The sequence below is a fragment of the Elephas maximus genome, chromosome 11, assembly GCF_024166365.1.
Source record: "Elephas maximus indicus isolate mEleMax1 chromosome 11, mEleMax1 primary haplotype, whole genome shotgun sequence".
In the NCBI taxonomy this organism is placed as follows: Eukaryota; Metazoa; Chordata; class Mammalia; order Proboscidea; family Elephantidae; genus Elephas; species Elephas maximus.
In genome coordinates, this window is record NC_064829.1 from 7,455,372 (window position 1) to 7,476,024 (window position 20,653).

At 42.1% G+C, this 20,653-nt stretch overlaps 1 protein-coding gene across 1 annotated transcript in view; it reads left to right on the forward strand.

Annotated features, from left to right (window-relative positions):
• Window positions 1-20,653, forward strand: part of FAM210A (family with sequence similarity 210 member A) — a 60,074-nt gene that overhangs the window by 925 nt on the left and 38,496 nt on the right. The window lies entirely within an intron of this gene.

Here is a 20,653-nt window from a genome sequence, read left to right on the forward strand (position 1 = left end):
GGTGGATTCGAACTGCCGACCTTTTGCTTAGCAGCGGTAGCTCTTACCACTGCGCTACCAGCTTTGCTTTGGGGGAGGGGCCCTGAGAGCGTTTGGCTGCTAACCAAAAGGTCGGCAGTTGGGATCCACCAGCCGCTCCTTCGAAACCCTATTGGGGCAGTTCTGCTCAGTCCTATAGGTTCGCTGTGAGTCAGGATCGACTAGATGGCAACGGGTTTGGGTTTTTTTTTTTTTTTTTCTTTACTTTGGGAAAGGCAAGATTTGCATTATGTACTTTTCAATCTAGTTACTTCTAAGTTGTGGACGTTAACCCTTCTGAGATTAGCTCAGACTTTGAACCGAGAATGAGGACTGTTTTTATCAAGTAGATGAACCGTTTCAGATGACTGCACCTGTGTTTTTTATTATATGCAGTGAGTCAGGTGGAGAATTAACGTCAGCTCATGAACAACATCAAAGGCCTAATGAATTTACTATTTACATGTCCAGGCATTAAAATTAGGCAATTACATAGCTCATATTTGCTAGTTCTGATGCTAAAATTACTTACTTTTAGGGAAAATGAGTCTAATTTTGACTTAAAAGTTTTTCTCTGTGTTCAAGAAACTCCAAGATGAATTGTTGTTTTGAATGTGATGTATAGACATCAAGTTTGATAGTTTTTTACCAGAGTTTGCTGGAATAATTTAAATTTAGTGGAAAAGAGGAAGAACGCTTGAAAGTAGTAGTAATGGAGGGAGTAAATGGGCCATATAAAATGTCTAAAACCACCAGTTATTTTCACTCATTATTTCCTGAGTAGTCTTTAACTTTCTGGATACGATAATAATAATAGCAACAGCTAGTACCTTATTGGAGTCCTGGTGGTGTAGTGGTTAAGAACTTGGTTGCTGACCAAAAGTTCAAATCCACCAGCTGCTCCTTGGAAACCCTATGGGGCAGTTCTACTCTGTCCTGTAGGGTTTCTGTGAGTTGGAATCAACTCGATGGCAATGGGTTTGGTTTTTTTGTTTTAGTACCTTAGTGCCTTCTATGTGTCAGGTAATCCAGTGAGGTAATTGCTTTGATTATTTTTGTTTTACAGATGAGGATTGAGTAATTTGTACAAGGTAATACAGCTAGTAAGTAGTGGAGCTAGGAGGTGGGCCCAGGTATTCCGTCTCCAGAGACAGGGCTCTGTGCTAATAAGGAGCTGGGGCCTGCCAGAGGCCAGACCACAAACTGGCAGTTGCCTGCCAGAGTGGTTTTTGAGAACACATTTTGGTCCTTCTTAATGCCTGGATTATTATGTTCAAAGAAAATAGCTGGGGAAGGATGTTATGACTGCTAGAATGTGAGCTCCACCAAGGCAGTATCATCGTTCAGTGATTTATCCAAGGTGCCTTGAACTTTGCCTAGCACATAGTAGGTGCTCATTGAGTTACTGTATCTCCAAGAAAGGTTTAAAAAAAAATCCATTTTTTGTTTGTTTTTGTTTTTTAGGACATACTGAATTTATTTCAATTCAGTGCTTTTTTTTTTGTTGTTTGTGTGTGTGCATGTGTGCTTTGAGTGAAAGTTTACAGAGCAAATTAGTTTCTCATTCAAAAATGTATACACAATTTGTTTCATGACATTTGTTGCAATTCCCGCAATGCATCAGCACGCTCTCCCTTTGCACCCCAGGTTCCCCATGTCCATTTGTCAAGTTTTCCTGGCCGTTCCTGCCTTCTGGTCTTCGCTTTTGGGCAAGTGTTGCCCATTTGGTCACATATACTTGATTGATCTACAAAGCACGTTTCTCACGTGTTGTTTCTTTTATGGCCTGTCAAATCTTTGCCTGAGTGTGGACTTCAGGACTGGCTTCTGTTCTGAGTTAGCAGGGTGTTTGAGGGCCATTGTCTTGGGGGTTTCTCCAGTCTCTATGAGATCAATAAGTCTGGTCTTTTTTTGTGAATTTGAGTTTTTTCTATGTTTTCCTCCCACTCTATCTGGGACCCTCTATTGTAATCCCTGTCAGAGTGGTCAGTGGTGGTAGCCGGGCATCATCTAGTTCTTCTGGCCTCAGGCTGGTGGAGGCTGTAGTTCATGTGGCTCATCAGTCCTTTGGACTAATATTTCCCTTGTGTCTTTGGTCTTCTTCATTCTCTTTTGCTCCAGACAAGATGGGACAAAGCGATATATCTTAGATGACTGCTCACAAGCTTTTTTAAGACCCCAGACACTACTTACCAAAGTCAGACATAGAACATTTTCTTCATGAACTATGTTATGCCATTTGACCTAGATGTCCCCTGACACTATGGTCCCCAGTCCTCAGCCCCAGTAACTTGGTGCCTCAGGGTGTTTCTGTGTGTCTAGGAAGCTTCTGTGTCTATGCCTTGGTCAAGTTGTGCTGACTTTTCCTGTATTGTGTATTGTCTTTTCCTTTACCAGTTAGCGCTTGTCTACTATCTAGTTGGTGATTTCCATTGCCCAGCCCTCCCTTCCCTCATGACCATCAAGGATTGTTTATTTCTGTGTGTAAACCTTTTCTTGGGTTTTTATAATAGCAGTCTCATACAATATTTGTCCTTTTGTGGTTGACTTATTTCACTCAGCATAATGCCCTCCAGATTCATGCATGTTGTGGGACGTTTCGTGGATTCATCGTTGTTCATCGTTGCGTAGTATTACATTGTATGTATGTACCATAGTTTGTTTATCCACTCATTTGTTGGTGGGCATTTAGGCTGTTTCCATCTTTTAGCTATTGTAAATGATGCTGCAATGGACATGGGTGTGCATATATGTCTATTCGTGTGACGGCTCATTTCTCTAGGATATATTCCTAGGAGTGGGATTGCTGGATCACATGATATTTCTAGCTTTTTAAAGAAGCACTGTATCATTTTCCATAGCGGTTGTATCATTTTATAGTCCTACCAGCAGTATATGAGAGTTTCAGTCTCCCTATAACCTCACCAGCATTTATTGTTTTCTGAATTTTTGATCAGTGCCATTCTTGCAGAGGTGAAATGATAGTTCATCATGGTTTTGATTTGCATCTATCACAAGCATCTTTTCATGTGTTTATTGGCCACCTGAATGTCCTCTTTGGTGAAGTGTCTGTTCATGTCCTTTGCTTATTTCATGAATGGGTTACTTGTCTTTTTATTGTTGAGTTATTGAAGTTTCCTGTATTTTTTAGGGATTAAACCATTATCAGATATGTTGTTGCCAAAGATTTTTTTCCAGTCTGTAGGTTCTCTTTTTCCTTACTTGGAAAGGTCTTTCGATGAGTGTAAGTATTTAATTTTTAGGAGGTTCCAGTTATTTAGTTTATCTTCTGAAGTTTGTACCTTTTTAATTACGCTTGATAGTCTCTTTATGCCATAAATTAGGGTCCCAAGCATTGTCCCTGTGTTTTCTTTCATGAACTTTATAGTTTTAGGTTTTATATTTAGGTCTTTAATCCATTTTGAGTTAGTTTTTGTGTTTGGTGTGAGGTATGGATCCTGTTTCATTTTTCTGCAAAGGGATATCCAGTTTTACCAACATCATGTCATCATATGAGTACCAAACTACATTATAACTGCCAAACCACTAAGAATCATGGCCCAGTCAAGTTGACACACAACCTTAAGTATCGCACTATCGCTTCCTCATTTAGTGGACTTTGGCCGTTTTTTGAAGATCGGGTGTCCATAGGTGAATGGATTTATTTCTGGGTTTTCAGTTCTATTCCATTGGTCTATGTATCTGTTGTTGTACCAATACCAAGCTATTTAGACTACTGTAGCCGTATAGTATGTTCTGACATCAGATAGTGTGAGGCCTCCTACTTCGTTCTCCTTTTTCACTAATGTTTTACTTACCTGGGGGCTTTTCCCTTTCCTTATAAAGTTGGTGATTAGTTTTTCACCTCTTTAAAGAATGCTGTTGGAATTTAGATTGGTATTACAATGTATCTATGGATTGCTTTGGGTAGTATTGACATTTTCACGATTTTAAGTCTTCATATCCATATTGGAGTTGTTTTGTTGTGCCCACTGCTTTCTCACCCAGCCTATCCTACTAGTGTGGATTCTCCTGATAACGTGGGAAAGAATGAAGTAGTTACATGAGTTTCCTGGTGAGACTAAAGGTGAGCACCAGGTTCTGTAGATACCGTCCCTCTTTTTTGAGTCGTTAGTTCTCAGAGTTCTCTGCTCAGAGTTGTAATTTTGAAGTGTGCTTTCTATTGTAGAGTGGAAGTTCATATTTTGAAACATAAGACTTGTTTTTAAAATATAGGTACATTTAGAGCTTTCTGAGAACCATATGTTCTGTGAAGACAGGAAAGAGGTGGTTTATGGGAGATGTGTTCCTCGTAAGCAGTCCAGTCACCAAAGGTCCATCCTAAGATTTTACTGTGTTTTTGGAACAAATAAAATACTCTTGTTTAAAAGGTTTTTCCTACAGTGGAAAGTAAGATTTGACTGAGAAGTGTAAGTTTTGGGAATGTCAAAAATCATATTTTCTGAACTTTTTCTCCATAAAAAGTGACTTGTGTGTTACAGCAGTTAAGAGTACAGACAGCATGTTTTCAAATACTGGTTTTACTTGCTAGCCATGGGGTCCTTGGTCATGTGTCTGTGTTTTAATTTCCTCGTGGAGTTGTTTTGTAGAATAAATGGTATAATAATACATAGTGCTTAGCACGGTACCCGCCTTGCAGCTAACCTTTCATTTTTAGCTTTTGTTATAACAACTATGACTTATTATAATATGTGAAATCAGATAAAACCAAACCATCCTATTGCCTTCAAGTCAATTCTGACTCATAGGACCCTACAGGACAGAGTAGAACTGCCCCATAGGGTTTCCAAGGAGCACCTGGTAGATTCGAACTGCCAACCTTTTGGTTAGCAGCCATAGCACTTAACCACTACACCACCAGGGTTTCTGTGAAATCAGACAATGCTGTTCATATCTTTCAATGTGACTGTAGAATTTATCTCTATATATAGCTGAAAAAACTGATTTTCATGAGTTCATATAAACTAAAAGAAGTTTATCAACATTTTGCATACTTACAGGCTGAGTTTCCTCTTCTGAAACAATATTTCACTTTAAATAAGACTTGTAGGAGTTAGCTAAGTCCACCTGGATCTGTGGGGTAGAGTATCATCTTCCTGGCTGGGAACGTAAACGTGAAGGCTGGAGATTTGAAACCGTCTGTTGGGTTCTGTATGCCGAAAGGAAACCCTGGTGGCGTAAAGGTTAAGAGCTATGCCTGCTAACCAAAAGGCCGGCAGTTTGAACTCCCAGGTGCTCCTTGGAAACCATTCGGGGCAGTTCTGCTCTGTTCTGTAGGGTCGCTATGAGTCTGAATTGGCACAATGGCGGTGAATTTGGTTTTGGTTTTTTATATGCCTGAAAAGCGGAGAATTTGTGGGAGATGAAAAGGGTTTTGTTTGTAATGCTAAGTAGCTTATTTTGTCTCTTGAGTAGGAGAGAAGTGATGGGATCCATTTCACTTGGAAGTGTTTGTTGCCTTCTGGCACAGAGAGTTCATAATAGGAAGAAAGAGAGTGCATGGGCACAAGTGTGGGTAGGTATGGTGGTGGAGACTTGTAGGAATTCTGATTTTATCTTTTTTTCTCAGTTGAAAAGTAAGCAAGGTGTCAGTTGACAGAACAAGGAGGAGGTGTTGGGGCTTTGAAAAGAGATAAGGTGTGAAATAATCAGTGGAGTGGGAGAGTGACCAGGCTAGGCAAGTCAGTAGACAGGAACTTAAGGTGAGATTAGCCAGCATGGTTTATGTTCTTATCAGGTCCATGTACAGGTTTAAATTGGCAGGTTGGATTTGACAGAGCTGGGGTTTAGTATGATGAAGACAGCAGGAAGGGAGTTGTGGGTGTATGCAAGAGAGTAATTATAATGATACTGTTGTTGTCGTTGTTAGCTGTCATTGAGCCAGCCGCCGACTCACGGCAACTTCATGTACAATGGAACAAAATGCTGCCAGGTTCTGCGCCATCCCCGTCATTGGTTACGGATCGGATCATTGTGATCTATAGTGTTTTCATTGACTGTTTTTCAGAAGTAGATCACCAGGCCTTTCTTCTTAGTTCATCTCAGGTGGGAATCTCCACTGAAACCTGTGTGACATCATGGCAACATGCAAGCCTCTACTCATAAATGGGTGCTGGCTGCATATCAGGTGCATTCATTGGCCGGGAATTGAACTCCGGTCTCCCTTGTGGAAGGCGAGAATTCTACCATTGAACCGCCATTACCTCATAATTATAATGATAGACTATTAAGTCTAATCTGGATGACTAGTAAAGTGAGATCGTAAGGAAAGCTAAGAGGCAGTGAAAAGGTATAAGAATTAATAGATTGAAGGTCTCAGTAGGGATGGAGTTGGGTACCAGAAGAGGTGAGGTAGAAAATGTAGGAGGTGGTGGTCAGAGAGAGAATGTTTGAAACTGAGATCCTGGAAAAGGTGCAGTTATTGATAACAACGGGGTAAAAAAGTATGAACTGTGGGAGTAGGGTGGCTGAGATGGGGTATAGGGCAAGATCATTGAAGGAGAGGGGTTCATGAAACTGAGAAGACAGGATATTTGGGGAAAGAAATGAAATCTCCAAATGTAGTTCATTCAGGTAACTTTTTTTTTTTTTCTCCCCCAAAATACTTCTTGTCAACACCAGCCATAAAGCCAGAGGGGCATTAACAACTTGCTGCTTTCAACAGAGCACCTTTTCTAGTCTAAACAGTTGTCTCACTGCGTATTCTACCTAAGTCTTTTTCTTGAGCTGTTAAACAGTTTTTCTTGCTGACACACTGATGCACTGGCCCCTTCCAGTTTTTGTACACATTGATCAGCCTTACTTTGCACTATCAAAAGACTAGTTGGAATATCCTTTTTTCTCTTTAGTTCATAATTTAAAATATGTCTTCGTCTTGTTCACCTCTGTACCATGCCTTTTAGGCAGAATTTTGATAGTGTCTGTCATGGATTGAATTGTGTCCCCCCAAAATATCCGTCAACTGGGCTAGGTCATGATTCCCTTGTATGATTGTATGATTGTCTACCATTTTATCATCTGATAAGATTTCCCTGTGTGCTGTAAATTCTTTCACTGTCATGTAATAAGAGGGATTAGTGGCAGTTATATTGATGAGAGAACGTCTCAAGGCAATCTCTTTTGAGATACAAAAGAGAGAAGTAAACAGAGAGACATGGGGACCTCATATCACCAAGAAAGCAGCGCCAGGAGCAGAGTGCATCCTTTGGACCAGAGGTTCCTGTGCTCAGATGCCCCCAGACCAAGGGAAGATTGATGACAAGGACTTTCCTCCAGAGCCAACAGAGAGAGAAAGCCTTTCCCAGGAGCTAACACCCTGAATTTGCACTTGGAGCCTACTAGACAGGGAGAGAATAAATTTCTGTTTGTTAAAGCCGTCTACCTTTGGTATTTCTGTTATAGCAGCACTAGATGATTAAGACAGAATTCGATACCAGGAGTAGGGTGCTGCTCTAACAGATACCTAAAATGTGGAAGTAGTTTTGAAACTGAATGGTTAGAGAACTGGCAGCAGCAGTAGATGAGTAGCAGCAGTAGAAGACCAGCAGCAGCAGAGAAATGGAAGCTGCAGAGCCAGGAGACCAGCACCAGACAGCACTGGAGCCGACCTATGGAGCTAGAGAGCTGAGTGCCTGCGCACAGGAGGCTTCCTGGCGGAATGGAGTGCCTTGGGCACTTATCAGTGGAGTTAGGCTTGCCGACCCATAGTGCAAGAGAGCTGAGTGCCTTCCAGCCAAAGTTTACTGGTAGAGCGGGGTGCCTTCAGGCACTTATTGGTGGAGCTACAGTGCTTTGGAACACTTGCCCCAGCAGGGCAGTTGTGGGCACGAGGCGTGAGTTGCGTAGAGGCCAAGAAAACAGGCAGCAGAAGCTGAGGAGACAACACAGGAAGCCAAGCTGCCTCAGTCTCAAAAGGTATGGCCATGACCTCGGGTTTCAAAGGGTGGGGCCACGGCCTCTGGAGATTCTAACGGTGGAGTTGCCCCTCAGATAGACTAGGAGAATGGTGCGCCTAAAGCTGAGGGAGCAGACTTGCTCTCCCAGTGGGCTTGGAAGGCAGAGCTAAAGCCCAGAGCTGAGGGTTCTCCACTCAGAATCCGGAGAGTGTGGCCAATACCTAGAGTCTGAAGGACAGGAACATTATGTAAATGGTCTCAGAGGACAGAGGATTATTTGCAAAGCCTTCAAGGCTCATGTAATGTGTTCTGCTGACTTGCTTGGTGCCTCTTGTGCCATCTTTCCCTCCAGTTTCTTAAATTTGTAATGGAAATGTCTAGCTTGTTTCTGGTCTGCCATTGTACCTTTGGAAACAGATAACTTGTATTCTAGATTTCACAGATAAGGAAGAGTTTTTTGGATTTTGGACTTGAAGTTGATTTAAGACGTTTGCTATGGCATGATGGAGTGAATATGTTTTACATGTGGCAAGGACATGAAGTTTTGGGGGCCAAAGAGTGGAGTGTGATGGATTGAATCATGTTCCCAAAAAATATCTGTCAACTTGGCTAGGTCGTGATTCCCAGTATTGTATGACTGTCTACCATTTTATCCCTATGTGTGGTAAATTCTATCACTGTGGTGTAATAAGATGGATTAGCGGCAGTTACATTGATGAGATCTACAAGATTAGATAGTGTCTTAAGACAACCTCTTTTGAGATATAAAAGAGAGAAGCCAGCAGAGAGAAAAGGGGACCTCATACCACCAAGAACGTGCTGGGAGCAGAGCACATCTTTTGGACCTGAGGTTCCTGTGCTGAGATGCTCCCAGACCAAGGGAAGATTGATGACAACGACCTTCCTCCAGAGCCGACAGAGAAAGAAAGCCTTCCCCTTGAGCCGACGCCCTAAATTTGGACTTGGAGCCTACTAGACAGTGAGAGAACAAATTTTTCTTTGTTAAAGCCATCTACTTGTGATATTTCTGTTATAGCAGCACTAGATGACTGAGTGTTTTAGGCTGGATTTTCTAGAGAACCAAATGTGTATAAATATATATACAGAGAGATTTATATTAAGGAAATGGCTTACGTGGTTGTAGAGGCTGGAACGTTCCCAAGTCTGTGGGTCAGGCTGGAGGCTTCTGATTCACTGTTGCCACAGGGGCTGGTAAACCCAACATGAGCAGGTCAGACAGCAGGGCTTTTGCTCACAGGCTATGAAGACCAACGAATCCCAACATTGGCAGGCAAAATGGCAGGTAAGTTGCTAGCTCAAGTCCCAAGAACTGGAGGTCATACGAACAGGAGCCAGATGCAGGATCCAGAGTGAGCAAAATCCCACAAGCCTTCCCAGAAAGTCCACCTATATTGGATGCAGGCCAAACCCCCAAGGAAATGCCCTTTCAGCTACTTACTGTAGATCGCATCATGGAGGTGATCACATTATATAAAATTTCATCATGGCAGTGATGATATCATTATATGACTGCCAAACTACATCATCACTGCCAAAGCACTGAGAATCACGGCCCAGCCAAGTTGACACACAATCCTAATGATCACAGTCCACCCCTTGTCAACTTGGGACCTGTATACATTTCCTTAAACCATACATAATCTCTGAATAAAGACAATTATAAACTCATACTTGCACCTAACATGATAGACCTAACACGTGTACAATGGAAAACACACTGTCCTGTGTATATTTTATGAGTGAAGAAAACAAAAATATTTGATGCATACATACAAGGAGGAAATACTCAATGATTCCAGCCCTCATTTCTGCAGCTGGTCACGTGGTTGTAACTGGTATTTAGAACTACCTTCTTCCACCACCCATTCCATATTCCATTTGCTCTCTGCAAGCACCTCAGCTAGTCGTGGTTCTTTGCCTGGTGGAGTGACCCAAACCTTCATTCCTGAAGGGTCTGGGCCAATGTAGTCATGTTGGAACTGGGTTGCTGTAGTTCTCCATTGACTTTAATCACAAGGCATGGTAGTACTAAGAATGCCCTAAGGAATCTCCTGCATTCCAGACATATTCTTCTTTAACTCCGCTGTGTTATTTCAGTCCGAATTCCTCTTGGTAATCAGGACCAAACACACCAGCCAATATGGTAACTCTCTTCTCTGCCTTTTGATCCAGAGGCATAAGGAGCCCAAAGTGCCCAGGTGGCATTCTTAACTTCAAGTTCAGTGAAATCAGTGATGTGTCTCCAGATAGGACCATTCATTCCTTTGGAACTAAGACCGCTAAGACCCACAGAGCATGGGGTCACAGGGCAGAAGCAAAAAATTTTGCGAGTGGGTTACTAGGGATAAATAGTGAGTGGTGCCACTCCCATTTCCACCCCTTGATTCCGGGACCCATGAATTCTGGTGTCATGGACTGAATCGTGTCCTCCAAAAATATCTGTCAGCTTGGCTAGGTCATGATTCCCTTGTATGATTGTGTACCATTTATCATCTGATGTGATCCCCCTATGTGTTGTAACTCCTATCAGTATGATGTAATAAGATGGATTAGTGGCACTTAATATTGATGAGGTCTACAAGATTAGATAGTGTCTTAAGCCAATCTCTTTTGAGATATAAAGAGAGAAGTGAGCAGAGAGACATAGGGACTTCATACCACCAAGAAAGCAGTGCCAGGAGCAGGGCGCATCCTTTAGACTTGAGGCTTCTGAGCTGAGATGCTCCCAGACCAATGGAAGATTGATGACAAGGACCTTCCTCCAGAGCCGACAGAGAAAATCCTTCCCCTGGAGCTGACGACCTGAATTTGAACTCGTAGCCTACTAGACAGTGAGACAATAAATTTCCCTTTGTTAAAGCCATCTACTTGTGGTATTTCTGTTATAGCAGCACTAGATGACTAAGACACCTTCTTACGGGAGAAAAAGTACCATATATTGAACACTGGTTTAGAGAATATACAGCTACCTGGAGAACATTGCCCCAACCCTTCAAGGTATTGCCACCTAGCTGATGTCTATAGAGGGCCATTCCATCGTTGTATTCAAGCCAGCTGCTACAGGATGATGGGGAATGTGGTAAGACCAATAAATTCCATGAGCATGGGCCCATTGCCCTACTTCATTTCCTTTGAAGTGAGTCACTTGATCTGAGCCGATGCTGTGTGGGATACCATGACAGTGGATAAGGCATTCTAAAAGTCCATGAATGGTAGTTTTGTAGGAAACATTGTGTGAAGGGAAGGCAAATCCATATCCAGAGTAAATGACTATTCCAGTAAGAGGAACGTGCTGCCCTTTTCATAATGGAAGTAGTCCAGTGTAATCAACCTGCCACCAAATTGCTGGCTGATCACTCCAAGGTATGGTGCCATATCGAGGACTCAGTGTCGGTCTCTGCTGTTGGCAGATTGGGTACTCAGCTATGGCTATAGCCAAACCAGCCTTGATGAGTGAAAGTCCATGTTGCTGGACCCGTGCATAATCTCCATCCCTGTCACCATGGGTACTTTGTTCATGAGCCTATTGGGAAATGATGGGAGTAGCAGGGGAAAGAGGATGAGCAGTTTCCACAGAATGCATCGTAGCCAAACGATTGTTAATATCATCCTAAGCCCAGGTCACCCTTTGGTGAGCATTCGGATGAGACACAAATAATGTTCTTTGGCCGATTCAGAGAAGTCCATCCACCTACCTCTTCCCCATACTTCCTTGCCTCCAATTTTCCAAACATGTTGCTCCCAATTCCCTGACCATCCAGCCAAACCATTGGCCATGGCCCATGAATCAGTATACAGTTACACATCTGACCAGTTCTTCCAATCAAAATGAAAACCAGGTGCACTGCTTGAAGTTCTGCACATTGAGAGAATTTCCGTCCACCACTGTCCTTAATGGAGATCCCAGAAAGGGGCTGTTATGCTGCCACAGTCTACTTTCAAGTGGTGCCTGAATATTGCACAGAACCATCTGTAAAACAGGCGTGAGTTTTCTCTTCCTCAGTCAACTGATCCTAAGGAACTCCTTAAGAGCCCATAGGAGCAGACTGGGAGATGGAAGGTAATGTGACAAGAGTGGAGACCTTGGGCATTTGGGGCATGTTATGGATTGAATTGTGTCCCCCCAAAATATGTGTCACCTTACTTAGTCCATGATTCCCAGTATTGTGGTGTTTTCTGCCATCGTGTGATTATCCTATGTGGTATAAATCATAATTTCTGCCTATGGTTAGAGAGGGTTAGGGTGGGATGTTACACCCTTGCTTAATTCACATCCCTGATTCAGTATAAATGGAGTTTCCCTTGGGTGTGGCCTGCACCACCTTTTATCTTACAAGAGGTGAAAGAGAAGCAAGCAGAGAGTTGAGGACCTCATACCACTAAGAAAGCAGTACCAGGAGCAGAGCACATCCTTTGGACCCAGAGTTCCTGTGCAGAGAAGCTCCTAGTGCTGGAGAAGGTTGATGACAAGGACCTTCCTCCAGAGCCAACATAGAAAACCTTCCCCCGGAGCTGACACCCTGAATTTGGACTTCTAGCTACTAGACTATGAGAAAGTAAATTTCTCTCTGTTAAAGCCCTCCACTTGTGGTATTTCTGTTATAGCAGCACTAGATAACTAAGGCCACTTCGTCATACAACTTACTTGGGCCCAATCTTGTATATACACCACTTCCACTCAGAGTGCTGCTGTGCACATCCAACTTTATGACTCTGTGGGTCAGACAGCACCCAGTTCATGATGGATAACTCAGGTCGCATAGTGACTTGGTGGCTCGTGGTTAAGCATTCAGTCTCTACTAAGGCCTAGTAACAAGCCAAAAGCTGTTTCTCAAAAGGAGAGTGGTTATCTGTAGAGGATGGCTGGGCTTTGCTTCAAAGTCCTAAGGGTCTGCACTGTGATTCACCGATAGAAGCCTGCTAAAAACTCCAAACAACCTCTCTGCCACTGACACTTCAAGCATTATTGGATCAACCAGATCATATGACCTAAGTTGCAGAGCCACTTGCACAGCAGACTGACCCTGTTGCAGAGCCTTCTCTTGGTCTGGGCCTCACTCAAAAGTAGCAGCATTTCGAGTTACGTGATAAATAGGCCAGAGTTGTTGTTAGTTGCCTTCGAGTAGATTCTCATTAATAGTGACCCTATGTACAACAGAACAAAACACTGCTTGGTCCTGTGCCATCAACAATCATTGCTGTGTTTGAGCCCATTGTTGTGAACACTGTGTCAGTCCATCTCATTGAGGGTCTTCCTCTTTTTTACTGACCTAATTTACCAGCCATTATGGCCCTATCCAGGGACTGGTCCTTCCTGATAATGTGGCCAAACTTAGGTGAGATGAGGTCTCACCGTCCTTGCTTTTAATGAGTATTTTCGCTATACCATAATTTGTTCATTCTTCTGGTAGTGCATTATATGTTCAGCATTTTTTGCCAACACTATAATTCAAAGGCATCAATTCTTCAGTCTTCCTCGTTCGTTGTCCAGGTTTCGCATGCATATGAGATGATTGAAAACACCATGGCTTGGGTCAGGCATACCTTAGTCATCAAGGTGACGTCGTTGCTTTCTAACACTTCAAAGAAATTTTTTGCGGCAAACTTGCTCAGCACAATGTTTCTTTTGATTTCTGGACTGCTGCTTCCATGGATGGTGTTGTGGATCCAAGTAAAATGAAATACTTGATAATTTCAGTCTTTTCTCCATTTATCATGGTGTTGCTTATTGGCCGAGTTCTGAGGATTTTTATTTTATGTTGAGGTTTAATCCATATTGAAGGCTGTGGTCTTTGATCTTCATCAGTAAATGCTTCAAGTGGTCTTCACTTTTTAGAAAGCAAGTTGTGTCATCTACATATCGCAGGTTGTTAATGAGTCTTCCTCCAATCCTAGTGCCCCACCCCTCTTCATATAGTCTATCTTCTCAAATTATTTGCTCAACATACAGATTGAATAGGTACAGTGAAAGGATACATCCCTGAGACACACCTTTCCTGACTTTAAACCACAGAGTATCTCCTTGTTCTCTTTGAACAACTTCCCCTTGGTCTATATACAGGTTCCTCATGAGCACAATTAAGTGTTCCGGACTTCCAATTCTTTGAAACGTTATCCATAATTTGTTACGATCCATATAATCGAATGCCTTTGCGTACTCAATAAAACATAGGTAAATATCTTTCCGGTATCCTCTGCTTTCAGCCATGATCCATGTGATATCAGCACTGATATCTCTTGTTCCTTATTGTCATGGATTGAATTATGTCCCCCTGAAAAATGTGTGTATCAGTTGCTCTGGGCTAGGATTCCCAGTATTGTGTGATTTTCCTATATGTTGTAAATCCTGCCTCTATGAGTTAATGAGGGAGGATGGGCAGAAGTTGCGTTAGTAAGGTAGGACTCAACGTACAGGATTGGATTGTGTCTTGAGGCATTCTCTTGAGATATAAAAGAAAGAAGCAAGCAGAGAGACGGGGACCTCATACCACCAAGAAAGCAATGCTGGGAGCAGAGTGCATCGTTTGGACCCAGGGTCCCTATGCAAAGAAGCTCTTAGTCTGGGGGAACATTGATGAGAAGGCTGACAGAGAGAGAAAGCCTTCCCCTGGAGTTGACACACTGGATTTGGACTTTTAACCTACTTTACTATGAGAAAATAAACCTCTCTTTGTTAAAGCCACCCACTTGTGGTATTTCTGTTATAGCAGCACTAGATAACGAATACACCCATCCTCTTCTGAGTAGTACTTGAATTTCTGGCAGTTTTGTGTCTATGTACTGCTGTAACTGCTTTTGAATGCTCTTCAGCAAAAATTTACTTGTAAAGAGGCGGAGCCAAGATGGCAGAGTAGTCAGGCACTTCCTGTGGTCCCTCTTAAAACAATAACCCAAAGAAAAAAGTGAATCGATTGTATATGAACTCTAGGAGCCCTGAACATCAAAGGCAAAGTTGAGGAATCAAACTGAGCAGCGGGGGAGGGAGAGAGAGTTAAGAAGCAGTGAGGAGTGGACAGACCTGACCTAGCAAGAACCAACACCCTGCAGGACAGATTGGCTGCCATGCATAGGGAAGGAAGCAGTGGCGCCCAGGACACACTTACCACATTGGGAGAAACTGGAGCGGCTGAGAGTCTGCTGAACCCTCCAGAACCACTGAAAAGTGGCGCTCAGTCAGCCAAAGGTAAGTACATGCGTCTAACCTACCGTGTGGATCAAAAAAACACCCCTTTGGAAAAAACCTCTCTCCCATTTACGCGCTCCCTCCCCACTCTGTACCAGCTTCAGAGATTACTGCCTCCCCTGGGCTGGAAGCAGGATCTGTCATGTGCCCTGAGCCATTCCCCCAGCCTTGGAGAGGAAACACATTTAACAAACAGGACAGAATAATATGCTGGCTCCCCTAAGCTGGAAACTTAGGGCAAGCGCAGCTCCTTTGCCTAGGCACGAGCATAAGGGGCCAACGGACTTTGAATGCCTTTTACCCCTGCATAGCCCTGTGTCGGGCCATTTCAACACTGCAGGCCCTCATTAGCACAGTACAACAGGGTATTTACCTGAAGCCTGACTTCAACCATGTCAGCTCTGTGGTGGAGGGGCAGTTTCATGACACTTGACATTGCTCTGCCTGTTAAACAGGGTCCTCACCTACCCACATCAGGGACCTGAGGACTGGTGGCTCCACCCACGCATCCTACACACTTGCAGCAGGGGTCCAAGAATACAGCCTTTACAGCCAACAGCATTAGGTGCCCATAGTCTGGCTGCAGAAACCACCAACCTACACACTATAGGTAGCAGGGACACGCTTTCCTCACAGACAATCATAAGCAGCTGTCCACCCCCTGCCTTGCTCAGCACGTGACCCCCCCTACTGCAGCCAGATACCTGTGCCTACAACAATCACCCCTACCCATCCAGGACTGTAGGTGAAAGCCTACATCACACCCTTGGTGACCAACTACCTGGACACCTGAGCTGAATCCATACAAGGAAAGTAAATGAACTCCTGGGCTTACATACCTAGTAACAACTCCAGCTACCTGGAGATAGGATGTGAGAGCTTCAAAGATGCCAGTAATCAAACTAGCTCACGGGACCAGCCTATGTGGGCATATCAAAGCAAAACACGAAGCTAGGACACAGTAAACATAAATACACATAACTTATTGATGGCTCGGACACAACAGTCAATATCAAATCAAATAAAGAGGCAGGCCATGATGGCTTAAGCAAGCTCCCAAAACGAAGAACCAAGAAATCTTCCAGAGAAGGATAATTTCTTGGAATTACTGGAGGTAGAATACAAAAGATTAATGTACAGAACTCTTCAAGAGATCAGGAAGGAGATCAGACAAAATGCAGAGTAAGCCAAGGAACACACAGACAAAGCAATAGAGAAACTTAAGAAGATTATAGAAGAGCATAATGACAGTTATAACAGGCTGCAAGAATCTATAGAAAGACAGCAAACAGAAACCAGAAGATTAACAGTAAAGTTTCAGAATTAGGCAAATCAATAGAAAGTCACAGGAGCAGAATTGAGACAATGAAAGACAGAATTAGTGAGATTGAAGATAAAGCACTTGATACCAACTTACTTGAGGAAAAATCAGGTAAGAGAATTTTTTGAAAAATGAAGAAACCCTAAGAATTATGTGGGACTGTTACAAGAGGAATAACCTACAAGTCATTGGAGTACCAGAACCGGGGGTATAATAGAAAATACAGAGAGAATTGTTGAAGATTTGTTGGCAGAAAACTTACCTGATATCATGAAAGATGAGAAGATATCTATCCAAGATGCTTATTGAACCCCACACAAGGTAGACTCCAAAAGAAAGTCACCAAGACATAATCACATTTGCCAAGACGAAAGATATATGGAGAATTTTAAGAGTGCTAGGGATAAACGAAAAGTCATCTACAAAGAAGAGTCAGTAAGACTACGCTCGGAGTACTCAGCAGAAACCATGCAGGCAGGAAGGCAATGGGATGACATATATAAAGCCTTGGAGGAAAAAAATTGCCACCCAAGAATTATATATCCAGCAAAACAGTCGTCTCTTAGATATGATGGCAGAATTAGGGCATTTCCAGATAAACGAAAGGTTAGGGAATTTGCAAAAACCAAACCAAAATTATAAGAACTACTAAAGGGAGTCTTCCAGTTAGAAAATCAATAAAATCAGATAACAATCCAAGACTAGAACACAGGACAGAGCAACTAGATATCAACCCAGATAAGGAAATCGCATAAATAAAGGTAAAACACTGGAAATACGGAAATGTAGTCATCAATATATAAAAGATGGCAACATTAAAACAAAAAAGAGGGACTAAAAAGTATAGTCGTAGATATTTCATATGGAGAGAAAGTCAAGGCAATAAAAAGAAATAAAAGATTGGTTTAAACTTAGAAAAATAGGGGTAGAAACTAAGGTAACCACAAAGGAAGCTAACAGTCCTACACATCAAAATAGAAAAAAAAAAAAGACTCAGCAAATAGAAAAGCAACAACACTGAAAAAGATGAAAAAATATGTGAAGACAAATGACTCAACACAGAATATTAAGTGGAACAAAGGAACTTTCAACAACACCAAAAAAGACATCAAAATGACAGCACTAAATTCAGACTTATAAATAATTACGCTGAGTATAAATGGACTAAATGCACCAATAAAGAGACAGAGAGTGGCAGAATGGATTTAAAAAACACAGTCTGCCCATATGCTGCATATAAGAGATACACCTTAGACTTAAAGACACCGACAAACTAAAACTCAAAGGATGGAAAAAATGTATCAAGCAAACAGCAATCAAAAAAGAACAGAAGTGACAATATTAATCTCTGACAAAATAGAGTTTAAAGTTAAATCCACCACAAGGGATAAGGAAGGACACTATGTGATGATTAAAGGGTCAATACACCAGGATAACATAACCATATTAAATATTTACACACCCAGTGACAGGGCTCCAAAATACATAAAACAAACTAAGCATCGAAAAGAGAGATAGACAGCTTAACTGTAACAGTAGGAGTCATCAACATCTTAAAGACCGACCAGACTTAAAAAGCAATTTAGAAAACTCATCCTTTCAATTTTGTTTCTCTAGAACCACTGTCAGTACCAAATGTCTTAGGTTGGGTTCTCTAAAGAAGCAAAACCAGTAAATTGTATAAATATAGAGAGAGAGAGGTGTATATTAAGGAATTGGGTCATGCAGTTTTAGAGGCCAGAACGTTCCAAGTCTGTGGGTTAGGCTGGACAAATTGGGAGATAGTAATGAGATGATACAATGTAATATTTGATATTACTGAGAAGTTAGAAATATCAGAACTTTAAAAAATCAATCCTGCTTTTTTTTCCCCCATTAAAAAGGTACAAATTATTATCTTTAGTCATTATCCAGTAATTCTACGCAGCATTGGCAATTGACCTTGCAGTACAGCAGCAACGGCAGAGTCTGAAATTAAAAGTAGAGAGTTTTTATTGAGAGGCAAGACAGTTTGCATGTTAGGAATCACAAGGTCCAGAGGATCCAAAACTTAGTGATCTGGAGAGGAGACAGTTCAGGGATTTTTTATAATACATGGAACATCAGTAAAAATTCAGCAATTGGTTGGCATTTTGGTAATGATTACAAAATTGGGTGAGGGTACATCTGATTATTAGGAAATTACATGTTTCTAAAAAAATTTTTTTTAAGTTATAAAGTAATCATTAAATTGGGTACACCTGGCCTCAAAACAATCATGAGACCCTCCTTGCATAACCACAGGGAGAACATGCATGATTCTAAGGTTTATCTTGAGTAAATATCTGTTCTAAGAATTGTTTTGGACTTGGTTTCCTGACCAGGTTGTATCTTAAGCAAGCAAAATCACATTTTTCTCTAAAATTGTTTATCAAGTAATTTTTTCAGGGTACAGCGGGGAGTTACAGAAATGACAGGCGTTCTTGATGCAGAAGTTACTTTTAATTCAAGATGCAGTTTGGGCTCTGACTTTAGCATAGCTGCCATCTCATGTTGGGATCCCAAAATTAGTTTGGGGTGCTCTTACTCAGCCTCCCCTCTTGATCACAAATCTCATTAGAGATTCCTTGATCACATCTTAAATCTTCTGCCTTGTTGGGCTAAGAGTCTCATCTTCAGAGTGAGTTGGTTTTCAGATTTTCTGATCACCCACAAAGGAGTAACTCATCTTTGTCAAGGTCTTTTCTCATTGGGTGGTAATCTGTCTCTACAGACATTTAAGACCCCAGACACTAATTAGACAGCTGTGCACCATCAGATGTTAAATAGTTGGAGCTGAACTAAGAGACCTCACATGACATGATAAGGAGGCCAAGCCTATGGTGAGAAGTCAAAGTCATGTGTTTTTTTCTAAGTACATGGTTTTTTTCATAGGAACGGAGTTAGTAGCTTTTTCAAATGTAGTAGACATCTCATACAGCATTTGATGAGACAAATGATTACAGCATAATTAAACCAGTTTGTAAAATAGAACAAAGCCAAGATCCTATGCCTTTGTGTAACAAACTAAAGATGTCTAAAAAGGGTGAGCCATACAAAGGAGGGGTAGAATGAATCCACGTAGCTTTCTGGTGGGTTTGTTTAATATCTTGTTCTACTTCCCCTGAAGTGTTTATCCAAGTACTGCAGGAGGTGTTGGAGATGGCACAGACTACTTTTTCTTTTTTTAATTGTGATTTAAGTGTAAGTTTACATTTCAAGTCAGTCTCTCATACAAAAACTTATATACACCTTGCTATGTAACCCTAGCTGCTCTCTGCCTAACGTGACAGCGCGCTCCTCCTCTCCACCCTGTATTCCCCGTGTCCATTCAACCAGCTCCTGTCCCCCTCTGCCTTCTTATCTTGCCTCGAGACAGGAGCTTCCCACATAGCCTCATGTGTCTAACTGAGCCAAGGAGCTCACTCACCAGTATCGTTTTCTGCCTTATAGTCTAATCCCTGTCTGAAGAGTTGACTTCGGGAATGGTTCCAGTCTTGGGCTAACAGAAGGTCTGGGAAACATGACCTCCAGGATCCCTCTAGCCTCGGTCACACCATTAAGCCTGGTCTTTTTATGAGAATTTGAGGTCTGCATCCCACTGTTCTGCTGCTCCACCAGGGACTCTCTATTGTGTTCCCAGTCCGGGCAGTCATTGGTTGTTCCCAAGCACCATCTAGTTCTTCCGGTCTCAGGCTGATGTACTCTCTGGTTTATGTGGCCCTTTCTGTCTCTTGGGGCTCATGTTTACCTTGTCTCTTTGGCGTTCTTTGTTCTCCTTTGCTCCAGGTGGGTTGAGACAAATTGATGCATCTTACATGGCCACTTGCTAGCATTTAAGACCCCAGATGCCACTCACCAAAGTGGGATGCAGAACGTTTCCTTAATATATTATGTTATGCCAGTTGACCTAGATGTCCCCTGAAACCATGGTCCCCAGGCCCCCGTCCCTGCTGTTCAGGCCTTTGAAACATTTGGTTGTATTCAGGAAACTTCTTAGCTTTTGGTTTAGTCCAGTTGTGCTGACCTCTCCTGTATTGTGTGGTCTTTCCCTTCACCTAGAATAGTTCTTGACGACTATCTAATTAGTAAATACCTTTCTCCCTTCCTCCCCACCCTCATAACCATCAAATAATATTTTCTTCTGTGTTTAAACATTAATAGTGGTTTCATACA